The sequence below is a fragment of the Camelus ferus genome, chromosome 11 (genome assembly GCF_009834535.1).
Source record: "Camelus ferus isolate YT-003-E chromosome 11, BCGSAC_Cfer_1.0, whole genome shotgun sequence".
Lineage (NCBI taxonomy): Eukaryota > Metazoa > Chordata > Mammalia > Artiodactyla > Camelidae > Camelus > Camelus ferus.
The window spans coordinates 65,668,366-65,688,455 of record NC_045706.1 but is presented as its reverse complement, the minus strand read 5'-3'; the positions used below and the strand labels follow the sequence as shown (position 1 = coordinate 65,688,455).

The window sequence follows — 20,090 nt, the reverse complement described above, 5'->3', positions numbered from 1 at the left end:
AACAGACACTGAAACTGAGGCTTGGACTGGGCAAGTGACCTTTAAATATCACACAGCAGATCAGTCACAGAGCTGGGATTTGAAACCAGCTCTGCCTGACCCCTTCCCACCAAATAGAGCAAGTTATAGGCTCTACAGCCAGCTGCTTGGGGGCTGGACCAGGCTGGCTGGACTGTGGCCCCGATGCACACTCAGAACTGTCACGCTGCAGCAAGACTGCAGTTCCAGGCAGCAACAGGATCAATATCAACCTGCTTCCCTGCTCTTCTTCCCCCCAGCCTGCCCTGGCCCAATTCCATTCCTTTCCTGGTCAAACAGCACCCACCTCTGGCCCAGGCAGGGATGGCAAGAGAGCACAGCTCCTCCAGACCTGGAGGAGAAGGGCAGACAAGGCAGGCCAAGGCACAGAGGGGCCATGAAATGCTGTGCCTCCAGGGTTGTGCTCCTGAGAGGGGAGACCACAGGACTGGGTGCCAGAGGCTCCTCTGTAGGTAGTGAAGAAGACACCAGCCCATCCAGGTCAGGGGAGGTGTACCATCCCAGATACACAGCGCACAGACACACCCACCCACAAACACTCAAAACAAAGAGGGCCCTGAGCCACACACACCTGTGCCACCAGCATTGGGAGCACACACTGGCCCATAGAGCTGGAAATGAGCCTCACAAGCCTGCGACGTAGTCCGGAAGGAGCCCAGCGCACCTACTCACAAACTCTCCACTCCAGCCCCGCAGTGCAGAGCACTCCCTGTGCCATGGCTTTGTGAGGCCAGGGAGGGAGCGTGTACCTTGCATAGCACCGCAATTGCCCAGGGTCACAGCGGGCCCTGCGCAGCCCAGCTGGTAACAACCCCACTGGTCCCCAGTGCTGTGCCACCTGGCAGGCCCCATCCCTGTTAGCCCTGGGCACAGCGGCCAGCCACTCAGCTTCCTGCAGGGCCTGAAAAGGATTACTGACCTCGATGAGCTTGATGGAGTAGGTGATCTTCTAGCTCTACAGGATGTCATTGCTCAGGCTCAGGTCTGGTGGGGCCAGCTGGAAATGCCCTGTCATCCTTGGACACATTCTCCCAGAAGATGGCACCTGGAGGACAGGAGGGTCAAGACCAGGCCTAGAGAAGGCCTCACCTTCCTCACCCCACCCCCACCCTTGGCCTTCAGATCACGGTGCTGGCAGAACTGCAGGTTGCCAGGTGGTGGGAGTTCTGGCTGGAGTTTCAGGTGGATAGGATAGTTTAAGGTTCTCCTTGGTCCACCAGCACAGAAATACACCCTGCCCCCATAGGCCAACACACTTGACATCAGTCACACATGCACATGGCACATGCTGCCACCAGGTCACACAAGTCTTTCACAACCAAGCCACTTCATGTATGAGCCATGCGCCACAGAATGGAGTCAAGCTGGCATGACGTCAGGCAGCACCTAGAGGCACTGACATGGCCCCAGGAGTGCCATCCCAGGAGCCAGAAAATTTCCCCACAGGGCAATGGCCCCGGCCCCAATCCCAAAAATGGACTAATGACTTCCTTCTGCCCTGCTGGCCTAGAGCAGAGCAAGCAGGTCCACAGTGGCTTTCCTATGCCAGGGGGCTTTGTTATGTATGGACTTTTGATGACTGATGACAGGCAGCTCAGTGCCAGTCTGGCTGCCTGGGCTCTGCCTCCTGCTCTCCAACCCTCCCCACTTTTTCTGCTTCCATGTACATTGGGGGGTCTCTGGAAGGAGGAATTGGAGAATGTTCCTAGACTCATTGCCTTCTGACACAACAAAGCTGAGGAGCCCAGAAGGGGCCATTTTTAAACCATGAACAGCTCCTCCAGGGTGGCCTCCAGCTGGACCTTTGCATTCTTGCCTTGGCCAACTCTGTGCACTTGCACCTGAGAGCAGTCAGACTCCCCAAAACCTGGCTCTGCAGCCTGGACAACTCTGTGGGCCCAATGATTCCCCAAGCTGGGGACTGGGCAGGAGGAGGGAGGTCCCCTTCCATGCTATACCCAGAGTTGCAACGCTGACCTCAGGACCCAATGACACCACTACCCACCACTGGGAAGCAGGCTTGGCCCAGGTCTCTGCCTGGGGATTGCAGCGCACCAAGCCCAGATCTAGTCCCTCACCACCCCTCAGACCCCTGCCTGGCCTGTCCCATCATTCATGCCTTCTCATGCCTCCCAACGCCCAGTTTCTCTCGGCTCCCTTGTCTTTCCCAACTTTCATAAAGGCTACTGCCAACGAGCTCCCCCAAAGCAACCCATCAGTCCCCAAAACCCGCCCAACTATCTGGGATTTCCCCATGATGCTACCAGCTCCCACACACTCCCCATCCACAGGCCCCTTCCTCCTCTTTTCTATCTCCTCTTCTTTCCTCTCCTGGTTCTCCCTCCATTGGTCTCATCCTGCTCATCTTGCACACAGACCCTCCCCCAACACACCACTGCCCAGGCTTCTCCCCTGGCTCTCACCCCGAAGACCATCTGCCAGCTCACAACACTTGGGGCACAGGAAACTCTGGGACTGTCCAGGGTTGGGCTGCCATCACCACAATCAGATACACACACAGTCCCACACATATACTGAGAGATACACAGATATCCAGGGAAACAGGCAGACACTCTGTCCACTCTAACAGGCTGAGAGACAGTCATGCACTCACCAACACAAGCTAGGATGGCCCCACACACCCCAATGCTCTCTTACAGTGACATCAACATGGTGACAGGCACGTACACAGCGACACACACTGACAACACCCACCCATCCACATTCACCCACAGTTCAGGCTGGGTCTCTTTGATCCTGCACTGACAACTTGGTGAGACCAGGACCTTGTCTGCCCCCTGACTCCCGCTGCTATGAGCTGAAAGTAAAGGCTAGCGCTACCCCGCCTGAGGCCCAGCCAGGTTCTAGATGCGCCTCTAGCCCTGCGTTCCCCACAGCTGAGGCCCTAAGTGTCCACAGAGGCCACAAGGCCCCGCAGGGGTATTGGAAACCCGGGGAGCAGCGGGAGCCTAGGGTGCAAGATGCTGCCCATGCACATCTCCCCCACAGGGCAGCGCAGCCTGGCTCTTCTTGGGAGCACCGCCCACCAAGCCCGAAGCCCAAGGTTGGATGCCTCCTGCCCACCGCGCCACTGGGGCCCCTGCTCATCCTCAGTCCTGCCTCCCACTGCACTCACCGAGGTGGATGGTAGAGTTGACCTGCACCAACAGGCATTGGCATGTCCAGCAAAGACATCACAGCGTCAGCGTTTCCATGATCCCTGGGCTTGTGGCTTACCAGCCCAGGCCAGGGTGAGGCCTAGGGCAGCAGTGAGCAGGGAGGCACCTGTCCGGGTGCAGTCCCAGGCGGCTCCCAGGGAGAGGAGCTCCTACCCTTGAATCTTCCCCAGCTTGCCCGCCCCTGCGCCACGCCCCCCCCTGCCCACCCCAGCGCAGTGCGATCAGGCCCCAGCTCCGACTCCAGGAGTGGCTGTGGTGGCGTGACAGCCCGAGCCCAGGCTGGCGCAGCTGGGGAGTCCGGCGGTGGTGGTGGCGGCGGCAGCGCTTTCCGTGGCTCCTGAGGCTTCAGAGGCGGTGGAGGCAGTGGCAGCAGCAGCCGGACCCTCGCAGCAGCTTGCAGCTGGCAGTGTCTGGGCCCACATGAGGAGCGAACTGTGGAGGATGCCCCCGCCCCTCCCCCTCGGCTCCACTTCCCCTCCCTGCCCGCCTCCCTCCCCTCTGCCCTCCTCTTGACCAGGTGACTGTGGAGTCTCAGCCTTGCCCTGCAATGCTCTCCCGCTGGCAGCTTGGATAGGGCGCCGGGTGCTCCTCGCTCCCAACTGGGGGACGCTCTGAGGCCAGCAGGGCAGTGGGGAACTGCCGGGGCTGCGGTGTGCAGAGACTTGCCAGCCATGGGCCTCATGCTCCCCGTTCACTAGGGACCTGAATCTGAAGATGGGTAGGACTCGGAAGGCTCTTGGGGGTTCCAGGAGTCCCCTGGCGATCGTCAACCTCAGCTGCTGAGTGCCTCACCCCATGACCCCCACCCTGTGCAGAGAACCCCTCATGGAGCCGGGCCAAGGACAGCCAGGAGAAAGACGAGGAGGGACGCTGAGCCAGGCACCAGGATGCAAAGGGACCCACCGTGGCCAAACATCTGGAGTAAAACTGTGGCGGTGGGCTGGACCCTAGATGGCCTCAGGGACATCGGCGCGCGCCCATCCCCCACCCCACAACTCAGGGCTCAGCAGCGGCTCAGGCAGGACGCTTGGACTCTGAAGCCCAATTCACGACCAGCAACCCGGTACATCCCTCACCTCAGTGCCTGGAGGTGAGGAGCTTTCCAAGAGGCTGGCCTGCTCACACTCTGACCCTGTGCAGAGCCTTTTACATGTAAGCCAGAGTTGAGAGTGCCTTTCTAGCAGCCAGGGGAAAGCGGGGCTCTCTACACCTCTAGGTGAATGTTTCTGGCAAGCCATCACCACCAGATGTAGGGTTAAGCTATTTGGGCTCCAGCCTGGGAGGAGGTGGCAAGACTGAAGGGTAGCCACCATTCCCCATCGCCCCACCCCACACCAAGTTTCAGATAGACTGGGCTCCACAAGGCACACCCAAGATTTTGGGGAGACAGCTGAGAACTTCCCAGACCAGGATTCCATGGAAGTTTGATCTAGAAGCACCTGACAGAGCCTCCTATCAAGGTCTAATCCTGGGAGCCCAGGAGCACCCGTTAGCCCTGTCATTGGCCTGGCTCCAAGGCCTCTACCTTGATCAGGATCAGGTGCTGGGCAAGACAGATTCAGAGATGCTTTCCTGGAACTCCCCACCCAAAGGAGAGGCAGATAGTTAAACAGATTATTAAAAGATACGGCAAGGACCCCAAATGCCATGTATGCACAGGCACATCCTGAGCTGTGACCCAGCCTGGGAGGAAGAGCCAGGGGATGGCTCCCTGGAAGAGGTGACAGTTCTAAAGGCTGAGTGAGGGTTACCAAGGGAGAAGGAAGGGAGGCTTTCAGGCATTGAATGCTGGTTAGCCAGCCAAAGCAAGAAGAAAAATAAATTGTGTGCGTATGCGTGTGCGTGTGCGTGTGTGTCCCAAGCTGCCTGCCACAGAAGACACTGGCACATTTTACTTTGGAAAGATAGGGGAGGAGGCTGTGCAGAGGGGCCCAGTGCGGGCTTGGAGAGCAGTGAGGCAGCCCTTGCAGCGGCTGATGGGACTGGCTCAGTTGGGCAGGGGCAGCCTAGGGGAGAGGAGAAGCTGGCTTGGAGAAACAGCAGGGAGCCACATGGGCTGGCAAGGTGACTTCCAGAATGAGGGGCCAATGAGCAGAAAGTGAAAACTGACCGTGCATGCAGGAGGCTGAGCTGTCCAGCTGGGTGTGGTGCTCACACAAAGGCACTTCCTCTAGAAACCTATCTTGACCTTGAATTGTAAAACATGCCCCACTCAGGCTCTACAAACTCTCCATGTCTCCATTCTCATTCCCTGAAAGTTCAATAGTGCACTGGCTGAACAGTTATAGACAGAAGAGAAATAAATAAAGGACGGGTTTTATTATATAACACTTTGGTTCCTATGGGGACTGTCTCCACCTCAGAAGCATGGTAGTATATTCACCCTCTAGGGGCTCAAACTTGAGATCAAGAGCCACAGGGTCAGGGATTCCACAAACACACTTGTTTGGACACCTGCAGTATGTGAGTAAAGTAGGCACGTGATAATTCTAACCCAGTTAGAAGTTTTTCTTGACATTATGCTAGGTAGAGGTAGCATGACTGCAGTGAGACCAATCTCAAGACCCCCTTCCAAATATTAAGAAGTCAACTTACAAACACACAGTTTTGAGGAGGCTCCTGTCAGTTTGTAGTTTGGATGATGAGATCCCTCGAGTTTGTGACCTGAGGGCTATGACTCACATTGGCTTTCCCCTGGAAGCTCTTGGCCTGAGTATCACCTTCTTCTCCATCTCCCACAGTGTGTGGTCCTTCCCCATCCCAAGATGCTCATCTCCTAATGCTCATCCTCCTACACTCCCAAGCCAAGCCAGTTTTCCCTGCTAGACTGGAATGGCCTGGGTAGCCCTTGACTAGCCAGAAGGGGCACTCTGCACAGGTCCCATTTCTCCTAGAGCTGGGAGGCGGGCCCAGAGATCACTGGAACACTATGCCCCACTACCTCCAGGCAAGACTCTTTGAATCCTGTCTGCCAATGAAGTTGGGATTACCAGTTTCCAAGGACATTGGCTATTATTGGGGCTTTATCAGGCTCATCAACTCCTTAATTACTTATAGATCTTGGCCAGCCCAGTCCCTTAAGCCCTGATAACCTCTAGGCCTGCAAAAGCTGTCTCCCCCAAACCAGACTCCTGGGGAAGCAACTCTACCAGATGAAGTTCACCCCAACTCTAATAGCCTGGCTGGAGAAGAGACATTAGCAATCTATGGGTCATATGTTGTAAACCCATTTCACAGATGGGAAAACTGAGGCTCAGAGGAGTAACTTGCCCAAGGCACCTGGTGAGTTGCTGGCAGACCCAGGACTCAATCTTCTTGGTTTGCTCCTCACAACACAAAGATGTAGTCACAGAAATTAAAAGTGGATCAATAAATCTTTCATTTGAACAGTTTAGCCAAACAGGTCCTTGTTTTTTTCTAAAAAGAGCTTCAGTTATACCAATTCTGACTATATTTATGCAATATTTACCATATGTAGGCACTGTGCTCAGAACCTACATCTTACTAGGAGATGGTATTCCCATTTTCCACTTGGGAAAGAAGGTGCAAAGAGATAACCTGAGCCCATCAGGAATCTTAACTGGAACACTACTTCAAGCCTGTAGTTTGCCACCAAACCTGCAGATGAAATGGCAAGGCAAAGAAAACATGGTGGTCTGCTCGGAAACCACAATCGTCACTTAAAGTTTTGTCATCCTGTAAAGCAGACCTCTCCCTTCTCTGTCATCTCATTTCTCATCCCAGCCAATAACTGGACAGAGGGAGCACCAGTTGGAATCCTGAAATTCCCAGGAGTCTCTTGCCCTGGCACAATCTCTTGGGCACTGTCTGCTGCACATAGAACCACCACTGCCCAAGCACTAAAGGTACCCTTCAGGCACCCACCTTGCGGCAGCCTCCAAGGCAGGACCCACTTGCAGGCCCCAACACCCTGGCCACCCCCGCCTCCCCAGGTACTCTTTCCACTGCATTACCAATGCAATAGAGGGGAACAAATTTGACTCTGTATTGGATCTGTTCCTTTAGCTTCAACCACTGTGCAGCTACTTTCTAGGCTCAGTCTTGCCAGCTCTGCACCTTTTGTGAAACAATGTTGCCTTTAGTATGAAATACACAGGAGAACCTATTTGGGGGCTCTGACCTTGAAGGATGTTAGCACTTCTGCACTTAAGTGGAGATGGCAAGTTGCAAAATAGAGAATGACTTTTGATTTATTGGAAGTTTACAGGGACATCAGGACCTGGCCCACATGGACAGCTGCAAGAACAAAGAGTGCCTGCAGCAAGAAGCTTGCAAAAATCAACCACACCCCTTCCCCCCACCCTTTTTATCTCATACAAAAGGAGCCTGTATTCTGACTAGAGCAGGATGGTTCTCCAAATACATTAGTTGGCCATTCCTTTCTGTCTATCGGCTTTCTGAATAATGTCGCTATTCCTTGCCACACCTTGTCTCCCAATTTTTTGGCCTGTCATGTGGCTAGCAGAATGAGTTTGGACTTGACAACACCAGTGGCACAGTACAGGGGCCCATGCCTGGCAGCCAGGTGAGGAGGCTTCCATTTGTTGGAGACACACCCCACAGGCCAGAGAGGAGGAAGGAAATCATACACAGTGTATCCTCCCTAGACAGGAGCACCCCCTTTCTGCAGGGCAGGGGCCTCTTTAACCTCATTCTATGGTCAGGAAACTGGGGTCCAATTCAGACTGTCTGGTTTTCTTAGAACCAGGATAATCTGAAATGCTACCCATATGAGAAGTTACTTCCTCCACAAAAAACAATCTAGAAACTCAGAAATCTGGTCCCTTGACCCAGGCCTCCCTGACATGGTAGGTGGCAGGACCAAAGGCCAGCTCAAGCCCACCTGTGGTTCTCATGTTGACATCCAGGGCTTCCCTTGGCCCCATGGAGTCCAGCAAGGTCCATCCTTTCCATAGGCTCCTCTGAAGGACAGAAAAGGCAGGCGAGAGTTTGCAGAGGGTCATTATCAAATACCAAAGGTGAGCAAAAAGAAGGTTTCCATTACCAGAAAAGACCCTGAGCTGTCATCTCAGTCCCAGGCCTACAGGGGCAGCCTGTGTCCCAACTTCCTCCTAGAGCAGTGCTCCTCTGGGTGTGTGTGTCCGCCAGCCTGGATCCAGGGTGTCCTTCGGAGGAGGTCCTGGCTTCCAGGGCTCTAGCCCCACCCCACTTCCCTCAGGCTTGAACTTGAGTGCTCTAAGTCCCTTGTGTGCAAGGAAAGGGTTCTGCTGCTGAGAGTCTAAAGTTTGAAAGCCTCTGCCCTGATGAATCTCTCCAGAGCCCAAAGGCTGGCCCAGGCCCTTGCCAGATTGCATGCTGGGATCCCTGCTACCCCATTACAAGGCCTGAGGAGGCTTCTCCTTTCTCTCCCCGGCCCCCGGGCCCTGTGACTCTGGCCTTTTTGCACTGAGGGAGCTCCCAATTCCCCCAGGGAGGACAGGTAGCAGGGAACCAAACCCCAGGGTATCTTTCTCCAGAGCAAAATTCAGGCCTTCACACCCTGATCAGTCACTGCGAAGATTCTACAACCAGGATGTGGAGCACCACAGTGGCTCCTTCTCCTTCCCACCACTGCTCAGAGGCCTTCTCTCCCCTGCCATCTGCTGCAGTAGGTCCCTGCAGTGGGTGCCACACGGGCTGAGATGAGCCCATGAGCTGACTAAAGGAAGAAAGTGCACATCCCAAACTGAGAAAACAGCAAAAGGTAAAGTGTGGAGGTAGAAGCACATACAGAAACACCAAGGGGAGGAGAGCAAGATATGGGAGGAGTTGGTGGAGGGGCCAGGATGGAATTTGCCAGGAGGGCCTTGGTGGCGAAATGCTGAGGCCAGTTCACTACTGTTCAGACATGTCTCTACAGCACAGTGGCCTAAGGTGGCCCTGGGCAGCTAGAGACATGTAAGCCATTAAGTCTTTAGTGGGCATCATAAGTTAGCCAGAGGGCCAATGATTCGCTACAGAGTTAAGACTGAGGGGTGAAGCCCCTGTCCCCTTGGCCACCAGGGAGCTCACAGGAGGCTTAACCACCCTGACTCTGCACACCACACTCTGTGCCAGTGGCATATCTTCTGCCCTCATGAGGGATGGGGATTCAGGTGTCCACAAGTGAGGTGCAGTCCCAGGTCTCACCAGACCCCAGACTCACATCTGCTCCACTTCGGTGATGGGATACCCAAGTGCCACCATTCCTACTGAGGTAAGAGCTACAAAGTGGAGACCCCAGACACTCTGTGAAATGAATGTGAGAGGCTCAGCCCTTCCCATCTCATCCCATCCTACATTGGGTACAGCCTTGCCTGCAGCCTGTCAGAGCTGAACACCCACATTCCCAGATTCAGGGATTAGGGGACGTGCATCTGCCTGGAGCCCTTGCTCACCTGGCAGATAACTCCTTCTCCAGAATCATATGTCCAGCTAGACACAACCCCTAATGAATCAGATCACCCTGTTCATAGACACACCATTTCCATGAGCAGTTTTTCTTGCCTGTAAACTTCTCCTATGTGGCAAAGAAATGAAATTTTGATCGGTTTACACTGTCTGGGTATCACAGCATTTAGCACTGTGTAAACCCAGAGGATGAAGGTGCTACCTCCTGGGGACGCTCCTGAGGACTTGGCTAGGGTTGGGGCTTTTCCGCTAAGTGTCTCTGAGAGATTTCTTTGTGTTAGCAGAGTGACAGTAACAGATTTGTGTTTTAAACAGCAATCCTTTGGGTCAGAGGGAGTGAGAAAGGGAAGCAAAGAGCATGAATCCAGGACAGTGTCAGTGGCGGCCTGGACAGGAGGGGGAGGGGGATACAGAGAGGTGAATGTATTTGGAATTGGGACCCAGGGAAAGGGGAAGAGCTGACTGCATGTGGGGTGAGGAAGAAACAGGGAGCAGACAAAGCCCCAGGTTCTGGTTTGACCAGGCGGGGAGATGGAGCTGCTGTAAGGATCAGGGAGGGGTGGGAAGAGAGTTCCAGAGGGCAGCTTGGGGCCAACTGAACCTGAGACACTTACGAGACTAGATCAAATCTGATACACGTTCCTCATGAAATCACTGGGAGAAACTGATCCCCAGGGAATTCCCACTGAGGCTGAGGGTCTTCTTACTCCAGTGGATAAAAATCCTCTTGTTCCTGAGGAAGGTGACTGTTTATACTGGGGTTGGAACTTGGGAGAGGCATGTGAGGACGGGAACACAGAGGCAGCACCAAATGAGACTGTCAAATCTCTCTAGGGACAACAACCCTTCAACTGCCCATCTGTCCCTGCACCACCGTGTCCAGCCAAAGAACATTACTCTGCCAGGCTGTGTGCCCATGAAGGGGACAGTCTCCCTGCCCCCAACACCGTGGTTCTGAGTGTGGACAGTAGAAACTGACTGTGTGAGTCTGTGATCCCAGCTCCAGCCCCTGCTACCTGTATGGCCTGGAGTCATGGTGCTCTGACCTGCTGGCCAAGGCTTGAACCACTTTCCTCAGGTTTGCACTGGAAATTAGAAACCCTCAGACCACAGGAAGCTCTTGCCCAGCCCTCCCATGTGAGGGCAGTTTTCTGTTGGCCACACAGAGACTGAGCACTGGCTTACACGTGTGCACAAGCACACACACACACATAGACACACATGGACAGTGATATTAAATAAGGACTATGGGGTGGGATCAGGAGAGGAACAGATGTGAGGGTGCTAATAGGACCAAAAAAAAGAAAAATGGGGTTGGAGGCATCACCTACAAGTGTCACCACTCCCACACTTTTCAGGTCTTATCCCACATGTGCCTGAGGACATCCCTAGAAGTATGAGCTAGAATCATCCCTACTGTGCAGGAGGGGAGACCATCCTGGAGAAACACCAGGATAAATCCAGGATTGAGAACAGGTAAGAACAAGGACTTGAGTCTAGAAGCCAGGTCATCTCCTCACAGCTCCCCGGGAGCTGTGGAGAGGGTAGGGCTGCTGTAACTGTGGAAGATGTGGGTTTGCATGGAGAAGGGCATGAGAAGGCAGCAGCCAAGAGAGTTGTATGTAGGGGTGTTGTCTGAGGAGAGGGTTCAAGGATGTGGACCAAAGGAAGTGATGTCCTTCCTTGACAACGACCCCAACAAAAATAGAAAGTGGTTACCAGGCACCCACATTCTAGTGATAGCCCCAGAGCCAGCTCACTTGGTTGGAGACATTTCACAGAGAAACATGTTCTTTTTCTGTTTCATGAACTCCTGGGGCTTCTCTTCCAGGAAACCCTGCAGTGAGAGGTTTCTGAGAGGCTGTAGGCGTTGGATGAACCCTCAGTCCCAACGCCTCTGGTCTGTTACGAGGAGGTCACCTAAGGTAACACTAGGTGCCCTGGAGCAGGCCAGTTCTGGCCCAGTCTCCTCTGGGAGCCCTCCCTGGGCAGGCCCGCTTTCCCTCATCTCCATCTTGGGGTAGGGGGACGTGAGGGGAGGTGTCCCCTTTGGGCAGGAATGGGTTATCGAACACGTGGTAACCTGGTGGTCCTGTCATGGTCACACCTGAGGACAGGGCTGGCAGTGGGGAAACAGGACTCCTGAGGGGGCTCTTATCTGTGCCAATGGAAATCTAAGGCCCTCAGGTCATCAGCTTTTTTGTCCCTGATGAAGGTTTGTGCAGAGGGTTGAGTGTGTGTGTCTGGACTGGAGATACATTGTGGGTCTGAAAGCCAGCCAAGACAGCCAGACGGGGCTCTGAGGTTTCTGCCCGGTGGCTGGGCATTGTGTTTGCAGGACTCCACACAGTACATGGGACAAGACCTGGTCCATGGAGTCCCCTGTTCCATTTCCCTGCAGGAGCAGCAGGTGCCCCACGGAAACAACACAGTCCAGGACGGGCTCAGGGTGAGTATGAGTGATGAGACTTCACCCTCAGGAAGCCCCAGGTCCCAGAGCTGCCCTGCTCCTCCCCTAGGCTCCCTCTTAGAGACCTGCTGCCAAAGGAATCTGATGCCCCATCTCTCCCACCTGTCCACACAGCCCAGGCCCTGCCTTGGCCAGATGCAAAGTCAATGCCCACATATGAGTCAGAATCTCAGAAAAAGACTTTGACAGAATTTCAGTTCATGTTCAGTCAAGTGTGTTTCTGCATTTTTCTACAGATTGTCCTGTTTCTCCTATATCCCCACGTGTCCATGTTGGCCTCACAATTCTGATCCCTCCCACCCCAGGATCAGCCTCTGTGTTCTAATCTCTACAATGGGATGCTGTGATAGCAGTCACAGAGATGAGGTAGTTCATGCAGGGAGGTGCTGGCACTGCGATGCTGACACAATGATCTGAGACATTAATGCATTTAATCATCACGCACGACCCCTTGTACTGGTGATGCTGAGAACCTTGAATCCTGGGCAGCAACCCCTTCTACTTGCACATTCCTCTGCAACTATAGAGCTTTCACCGCCACCCAGCAGGTCCTGGAACTTCTGTTCCTAAGGCAGTACTCTGTCCTCAAGGACACTGGTGACTCAGCCACTTACTAGCTGTCACGTGTGGCATTGTCACTCTACCTCTCTGAGCCTCAGTTTGCCCCTCTGCACATCGGGGTCAACAGAGGATCATGCCCTAGGAGGGTAGGAGCAGAGTGGGTCCTTCATGGAAAGTGCTTTCTGGGGACCTGGCCCCTGGAATGGTCAGTTGAAGGGGCTGTTTTGGGCTAATTGGTCATTGTCCTCCTGCCCATGAGGAAGCCTCTACCTCCTATGTCACTGGGACTTTGGCCTTGGTTGGAAGTGTTTTCCCATTTCAAAGGGGATAGGTGATTCCATTAGCAGTCTCGGTCCTAGGAGAGTGTGAGCAGGGATCCCTGGGAGGGAGAAGTGGAGTCCCAGGCCAATTCAGATCTGTATGATGGTGTGGGTTGGGCGCATTCATTCCTCAAATATACAGGAAGGGCCCCTAGGGACAGGTGCTTTTCTAGGGTCAACCATCATTTAATGTGGGGAGCAGAAATCAGCCCTGCCCTCCAGGACTTCCATTCCCCCAGGAGTCACACTGTCACACTCGACATCACCTTAATGTAGTGTTCCCAGGATAGTCCATGTGGTGCCTTCCTTGTTTCATCTAGATATGGATGTGTCCTCCCTTATAGTGATGAGGACAGTGGACTCCTGCACCAGGTGAAACAGTGAGTCTCTTTGATTGAAGAGGGAAGGATTCCCCCAAATACTGTGTGAAGCTGTAGGCTCTGTGGATGGGCAGAGGCAGGCATCCTGCTCACCATCTGGTGGATTCTCAATGGTGAGGACCAGCTGGTGCTCAGGGGACCCAGTGAGCCTCAGGGGACCACTGAGCCCACCCTATGGGAGGTGAGTGGCAGGGGCAGTATGAGACCCAGGCAGGGTCCCTGGAGGATTAGTCAGCAGGCAGATGCAGGAGCTAAAGTCTGAGGTGGGAGGAGGCCCACGGGAAGCCTGAGTGGCAGACAAAGCCTGTCTATTCCCTCCTAGGTCAGACACTTATAGAGAAGCTCCTGTGTTCCCGAGAGGGCAGTGCCCAGAGCAGACAGCCTGCCTGTCCTCAAAAAGGTGCCATCCAGTAGGGAGGAGCAAGGAGATGGAAAGAACAGTGTAACAGGTGTCCCTGAAGAGGTAGAGAGGTGGTCACACCACTGACCAAGGGCTGTCCCTTCAGAAGGCTTGTAGCAGCCCCCTCTCTGTGTTGAGGCCTGCCATTTGGCTAGACTGCCAGGTGAGATGGGATGTGGAGCAGAACCGCCCTCTACATAGAGAGTAGCTGAATGCTAATTGGAGCAGGTCCCTGCAGGGCTGCTCTGGGAGCACCTTGTGTTAGGCAAGGCCAGGTCTCTGACTCTGGTGTCCCCCTGACTACCCCCAGGGCCGTGACCTCCATCCTGGGCACCTGGTTGCACCAGTACCCAGAGGATTTCTACCAGCTTACATAATTTCCCTGCCTAAAGATTATGCTCACTTACTTAAAGCTGAGCATGCTTGGCTCAGATCTGAAGCACTGGGTCCACTTTCTCCTGGCAGAGCTGGAGGAGCTGGAGCATCTGGAGCTTCAGGACACAGAGGGTGATGGTGAGCAGGATGCAGGGTATGTGATGGGCTGAGTGGGGAGGGGAAGGCACTGGCCCACACAGAGCAGAGCCTCTTGAGGCTGGAACTGGCCAGGAGCAATAAGGAGGCTCAGAACTCTCATCCCTTGGACTGCAGTCTGGGAAGACTTCCTAGGGGTGGAATCTTGGACTGAGAGTTTGTTGATTGGCAGTGAGAGCTTTCCTGTCTTTTGGAGACACATGGGAAAGCAGTCATATTGATGAGAGTTTCCCTACTTGGAGCTACAGCACCAGCTCCAGAACCCACTGGGGAAACACCTCTGGATGGAGAGCCAGCTCCAGCTCTCCTGCCTGCGACAGAGCCAGAGCCAGAGCAAAGGAATGTGCTGTAAGTATCAGTCAGGCTCTGCTGCCTGCCCTCGCCTTCAGTGCTGGGACGCCCGCTGTTCCTGATGTGTCTGTGAACTTACAATTCCTGATTATTCTTAGAAGTGATAACATGTTATTGTGGCCTGTTGTGTCTGGCTGACTAACGTATGAGGACACTGATTATCAGTGTGTTTTGGTTTAAATTTTAAAAATTTTTAAATTAAAAATAAGGCATGTCATCAAGTTACATGCAGATCCCTAGAATCCTCCTACACTGCTGGTGGGAATGTAGTTTGGGGCAGCAATTATGGAAAACTATATGGAAATTCCTCAAAAAAAAAAAAAACACCCTAAAAATAGACTTACTGTATGATCTAGCAATCCCACAATATATCCAGAGGGAACTCTAATTCGAAAAGATGCATGCACTCCAAGCCACGGAAGCAACCTAAATGTACATGGACACATGAGTGGATAAAGAAGCTGTGGTATATTTATACAACGGAATACTGCTCAAGCATAAGACAGAATAAAATATTGCCATTTGCAGCAACATGGATGGACCTAGAGACTGTCATTCTAAGTGAAGTAAGCCAGAAAGAGAAAGAAAAATACCATATGGTGTCACTCATATGTGGAATCTAAAAAAAGGAGAGAGAGGAAATGACACTATGAACTCATCTACAAAACAAAAACAGACTTGCAGATATTGTAAACAATCTTATGCTTACTGGGGAAAGGAGGTGGGAAGGGTTAAATTTGGGAGTTTGAGATTTACAAATGTTAGTCATTAGATAAAAAATAGATTTAAAAAAATTTCTTCTGTATAGCACAGGGAACTACGTTCAATATCTTCTTATAATCGTTATGAAAATGAATATATGTACATATACACATGACTGGGACATTGTGCTGTACACCAGAAATTGACACATTGTAACTGACTGTATTTCAATAAAACTAAATACATAAATAAAAAAGGCAGGGCTCTGCATGTGTTCCATCCAGGCGAATTTCAAATTGCAAAAGCAGCACCCACTTGAGCTCATATGAGCAGAAAGAGTCTTAAAACATACCAGGTGCCTGAGAAGCTGCAGGAAGGTCAGAGAGTCAGGCCAGCAGGCCTGGGAGGTGCTCACAGGGCCTAGCACCCCTCAGGCTCCCCCAGCAGACACCCACTGCTGTGCCCCTGGTACAGCCCCTAGGACATGTCATTCAGGTTCTGCAGGGGAAGGAGCTCTGCTTTTTGCTCAAAACCACAAATGAGGAGGAAGGAGGAGCCATGATGTCCATCAAAATAAGGTCAGGGGATGCCATGGTCTGAGGTAACTGAGTGAGGCCACGGTCAGCGATCCCTCTCTTCCCTGCTTAGAGATTGAGCCCCCAATGCACAGAATAGCATAGGTCCTCACAGGGAAGAAATTCTGAACTCTCCCTGGAGGAGGAAAGACAGAAGCACATGAGTAAACTGGGAGCAGGTGAAGCAGAGATCAGAGGACCCAGGGGATGGGCTGCCTGGGCTGAGCCTCTCCCATGATACTCAGGAGCACAGGCTCTGTGTGGGTTTGTAGGATGTGGCCAGAAATGAGCACATCAAAATCTGACCGCAGAACCAAGTTCACCTCCAGAAAACACCTCGAGTACAGAGCCCCAGACGTCTATTGGCCACTTGGAGGTTTTGGAAGCTTGAGATACTATATAGCTCATGACAGAACTGGGCTTCAGTAACATACTCCCGAGGTCTTAGAAAACCACAAACAAAAGCTCTGAGGACCTCTGATTCTGCTAAGGGTCCCACCTGGTAAAACCGCTAAGGAGCTGCTTCCACGTCAGCCAATCATAGAAAACTTGCGGTCCAACCGTGAGGACCTGCAGTCAGGCTGCCAGGGCTTTCCAATCCTCTTACAAATCTCTCACCTATATATTCTGAGGTTTTGCTTTTAAAAATCCTTCAACCCATTAACCCCCTGGATACATACTTTCAGTTATAAGCCAAGGCTTTTGTTTCTGGTTTGCAAACCTTGCAAACAATAAACTAGTTCTTTTGCTTCAAGACATCTGATTCTTTTCCGGTATTTAATTCTGATTTTAGGATGACATCAGAAGTAGTGTGCAACTCATTTAGATTTATTGTTGCCAAATCTTTACTGAGTATTTACTATACGTCAAGCACTGAGCAGAAAGCAGCCTGAGAACTGATTGAAGAGCTTCCTGGTCTGGGAGAAGCTCTGAATCCACAGAAAGAGAGAAGACATGGTGGGAGATGCCTGCCCTCCTAGGAGAAAAGAACAGGGATCGTGCTCGGGAAGTTCAGGGAGTGATCCTAGATTTAGAAACTGCCTGGGGATGACAGGATTGGGCTCCACTATCAGAGACAAACTAGACATGGTTGTGGAAGAAGCTGGCAGCAGGAGCAATAGAAGCAGGTCCCTTAATGACAAGGGATCAGAAGGAACATTATGCAGCTTTGAAATTCATGTTTTCTAAAGTTTTCAATGGATACGGTAATGACTCATGTGGAGTGGAAAAGTGCCTGGTAATATATGGTAATCTCATTTTTTTCAAGTTCTACATAAATTTAGATGAATTGAAATAAATATGCTGTGTGATAGACTTCTAATTTGCTTTTAGGTTTTATTGTTAATATAAACACCAAAGTGTCATACGTGTCTTTGTTTGGATATACTAACTTCTCTGCACCAACCACACAGGGCTGGATGTGGACAAGTGACCACAGCGCATTCCCACCCTCTCCCTGCAGATCCTGTGAGGCAGCGACCTCCTCTCTCTTGTCTGCTGTGGACCCAGGGCCCAGCTCAGGGCCTCCATCAACACTCCCTGAGACCCCACCCTTGGTAAGTGGCCGGTCATGTCATGATCAAGACAAGGACTTAGAAGGCAACCCCAAATTTTGATCTTAGAGGATTGGTTTTTGTCCAGCAGTAAGACTGATGTTGTGTTTGTGTGAATGTTGCCTGTTTGTCCGACATCCATGGAGCCAGCAGTTCACATGCCATTCCCCATATGGCCACCAGAGGGAGGGGTGTCACTGCTTCTGAGAAACACTGTTCCATTCCAAAGTGCTCCTTCCCAATTTAGCCCTCCTCAGAACATGTTTTAGAGAGTGAGGATTTCTTTAAGCTATAGAGGTTTGGTTTTTTTCTTCAATCTTGTTTCAGGTCTAAGCTCAATACACTCTAATTCACAAACAGAAGTTGGCCACTGAGTGGAAGTTGTCCCTTGGGATACACAGACTTGTGTTATTCTGTGTCCAGCCCCTATCTGTGTCCAACTCTGTCCCTTCCTCTCTCCCTCCAACTGTCTGTAAATATCTATTCAAATAAAATACTTTGACAATCAGTATAATGTAGTAAAGATACTTTAAATCATCTTGTCTTTTGTGTGTGTGATGTAGATTTGGGTAGCAAGTGGTTTGCTCACAGGACAGCGGGATCACCCCAGAATCCCTAGGAGACAATTGAAGAGGGGAAGTAGGTCTCAGTGGGAGTCACTCAAAGGGAAAGGTCTCCTGCTCAGCACAGCCAAGCTGGGTCCACACTCTCTCCTATCCCCAGAGCACTGGGTCTGCTTTCCCCTGGGGAGCTCTGCTAAAATCCTGTGTATCCTAAAGGATCAGAATAAAGAACAGTGATCATATGAAATGTGGGAGAGGGACAGGTTTTGATTTTAATTACCTGGTCCTCTACCTACAACAGCTCAGCCACCTCGAAGCAGAGTCTATTCCTTGGTTTTGAGTATTTTACAGGTCTCTAGCCAAGCACTTGGCCAAGAAGACATGCTCGCATTGCTGAATGAAGACTTTTGGGAAGCAAGATGTGACAGGTTTGGGAATGTATTTGAAATGGAGACTCTCCTGGAGCTGTTCCAATAGGAGGTCATCATAAATAGACACCTTCCTCACCTGCCAGGCCCTTTACATCTGAAGACCTTCCATAGCACCTCTCAGCCAGGACCCACCTGATCCCAGTGGTCTCCCACATCACATCTCACCATCTGCTCTCACGTCTCAGCTCACTTCAGCCTCCTTGATTATCCTACTATGTGGCTCTCCACACTAGGTCTCAGGAGACACCTCTGACTCCCTCAGGGATCCAATGTCATAATATGAGATCCTATGGACCTAAAGTTTCATGATGGGACTGAGTTTACAATCAATAACCACATGGAGAAACACAGCTCTGCATGACTATCATAATGGTTGGTTTTCCTTGGACAATCAATGTTAAACTCAATGGCATAAAGCAAATATGTTTTCCTTTGCAATGATCATCCCTACTGAATTTTGCCCTTTGTCTGATGATGCTCTAAAACACCTGACACACAGCAAGAGGAACAGAAGGAATTTGTGTTACAATGCAATATATAATGGTATGATCCTTCTAAAACTGCTATTATCCAGGTGGGCTAGATATATGTTTAAAAAATTGTGTGAATATTACCCTTTAAATTTCTCATCTGTTTACATGAATTTACACAAAATTCTCTCATGTTTACATGAAATTGAGAAGATGGAGGTGAATCTGTTCAATTTCTTTCTCTGCATTAATTGAGATGATCCTGTTTTTCTCCTCACACTGTTAGTGTAGTATATTGCACTGATGCATTTTCCTAGGTTGCAGCCATCCTGCATTCCAGGAATAATTCCCACTTGTTCATGGTGTGCAATTCTTCTTACACAGATGGATATGAACGACTGGTATATAAGCATTTTTATGCACTTCCAACTTCAGCTCAGGCTTCCTGAGCCCTGGTAGGGAGGCCAGTGATAGCCAGGACACAACACTGAACCACAGAGGCTTGTGCCTTCTCATTAGTCATGGTAAGTGTTCTTACTAACCCCTGATTGTTGATTTACACAGTTGTGACTGTCAGACCTGCACTCACCCATTTCCCACTGTTATTTGCATATATTGTGACATAATCACCACAATAAGTCTGCTAAGGAGTCCAGGCTTGTACTGTTCACTGCACATCATGCCAATAAATCAAGAGATGAGTTGTTGGGACAAGGAATAGCGTCTTTTTCAGAAAGCCAGCAGACCCAAAAGATGCTGGACTAGTGCTGCAAAGAACCATCCTACCTGAGTTTGAATTCAGGCTTGTTTTATTTTTCAGGCTATAGGCCACTTCCCCTTAGTGATTACCTTATAGCAAAAGCAACAGAATACACAGTTAAAGTGAAAGAAACAGATCCAATATGAAGTCAGATTCATTCTTCCCTATTAAAAGTCTATATGATATCTGTCACTGTACATAGATCCAAAAATCTTTTGTAGAATTTTGAAGATCTCCTCTCTTAGCAACTTTCAAATATACAATATAGTATTTATGTTCCTTAAATCTCCATGACTTATTTATATTATAACTGGAAGTTAGGACCTTTTCACCATCACTCATTTCACCCCAGCCACCTTCTGCCTCCGGCAACCACCAATCTCCTCTCTGTGTC

General features: G+C 51.2%; 1 pseudogene; it reads right to left on the bottom strand.

Annotated features, from left to right (window-relative positions):
* The window catches only part of LOC102507523, a 367,819-nt pseudogene that overhangs the window by 30,664 nt on the left and 317,065 nt on the right, over positions 1-20,090 (bottom strand).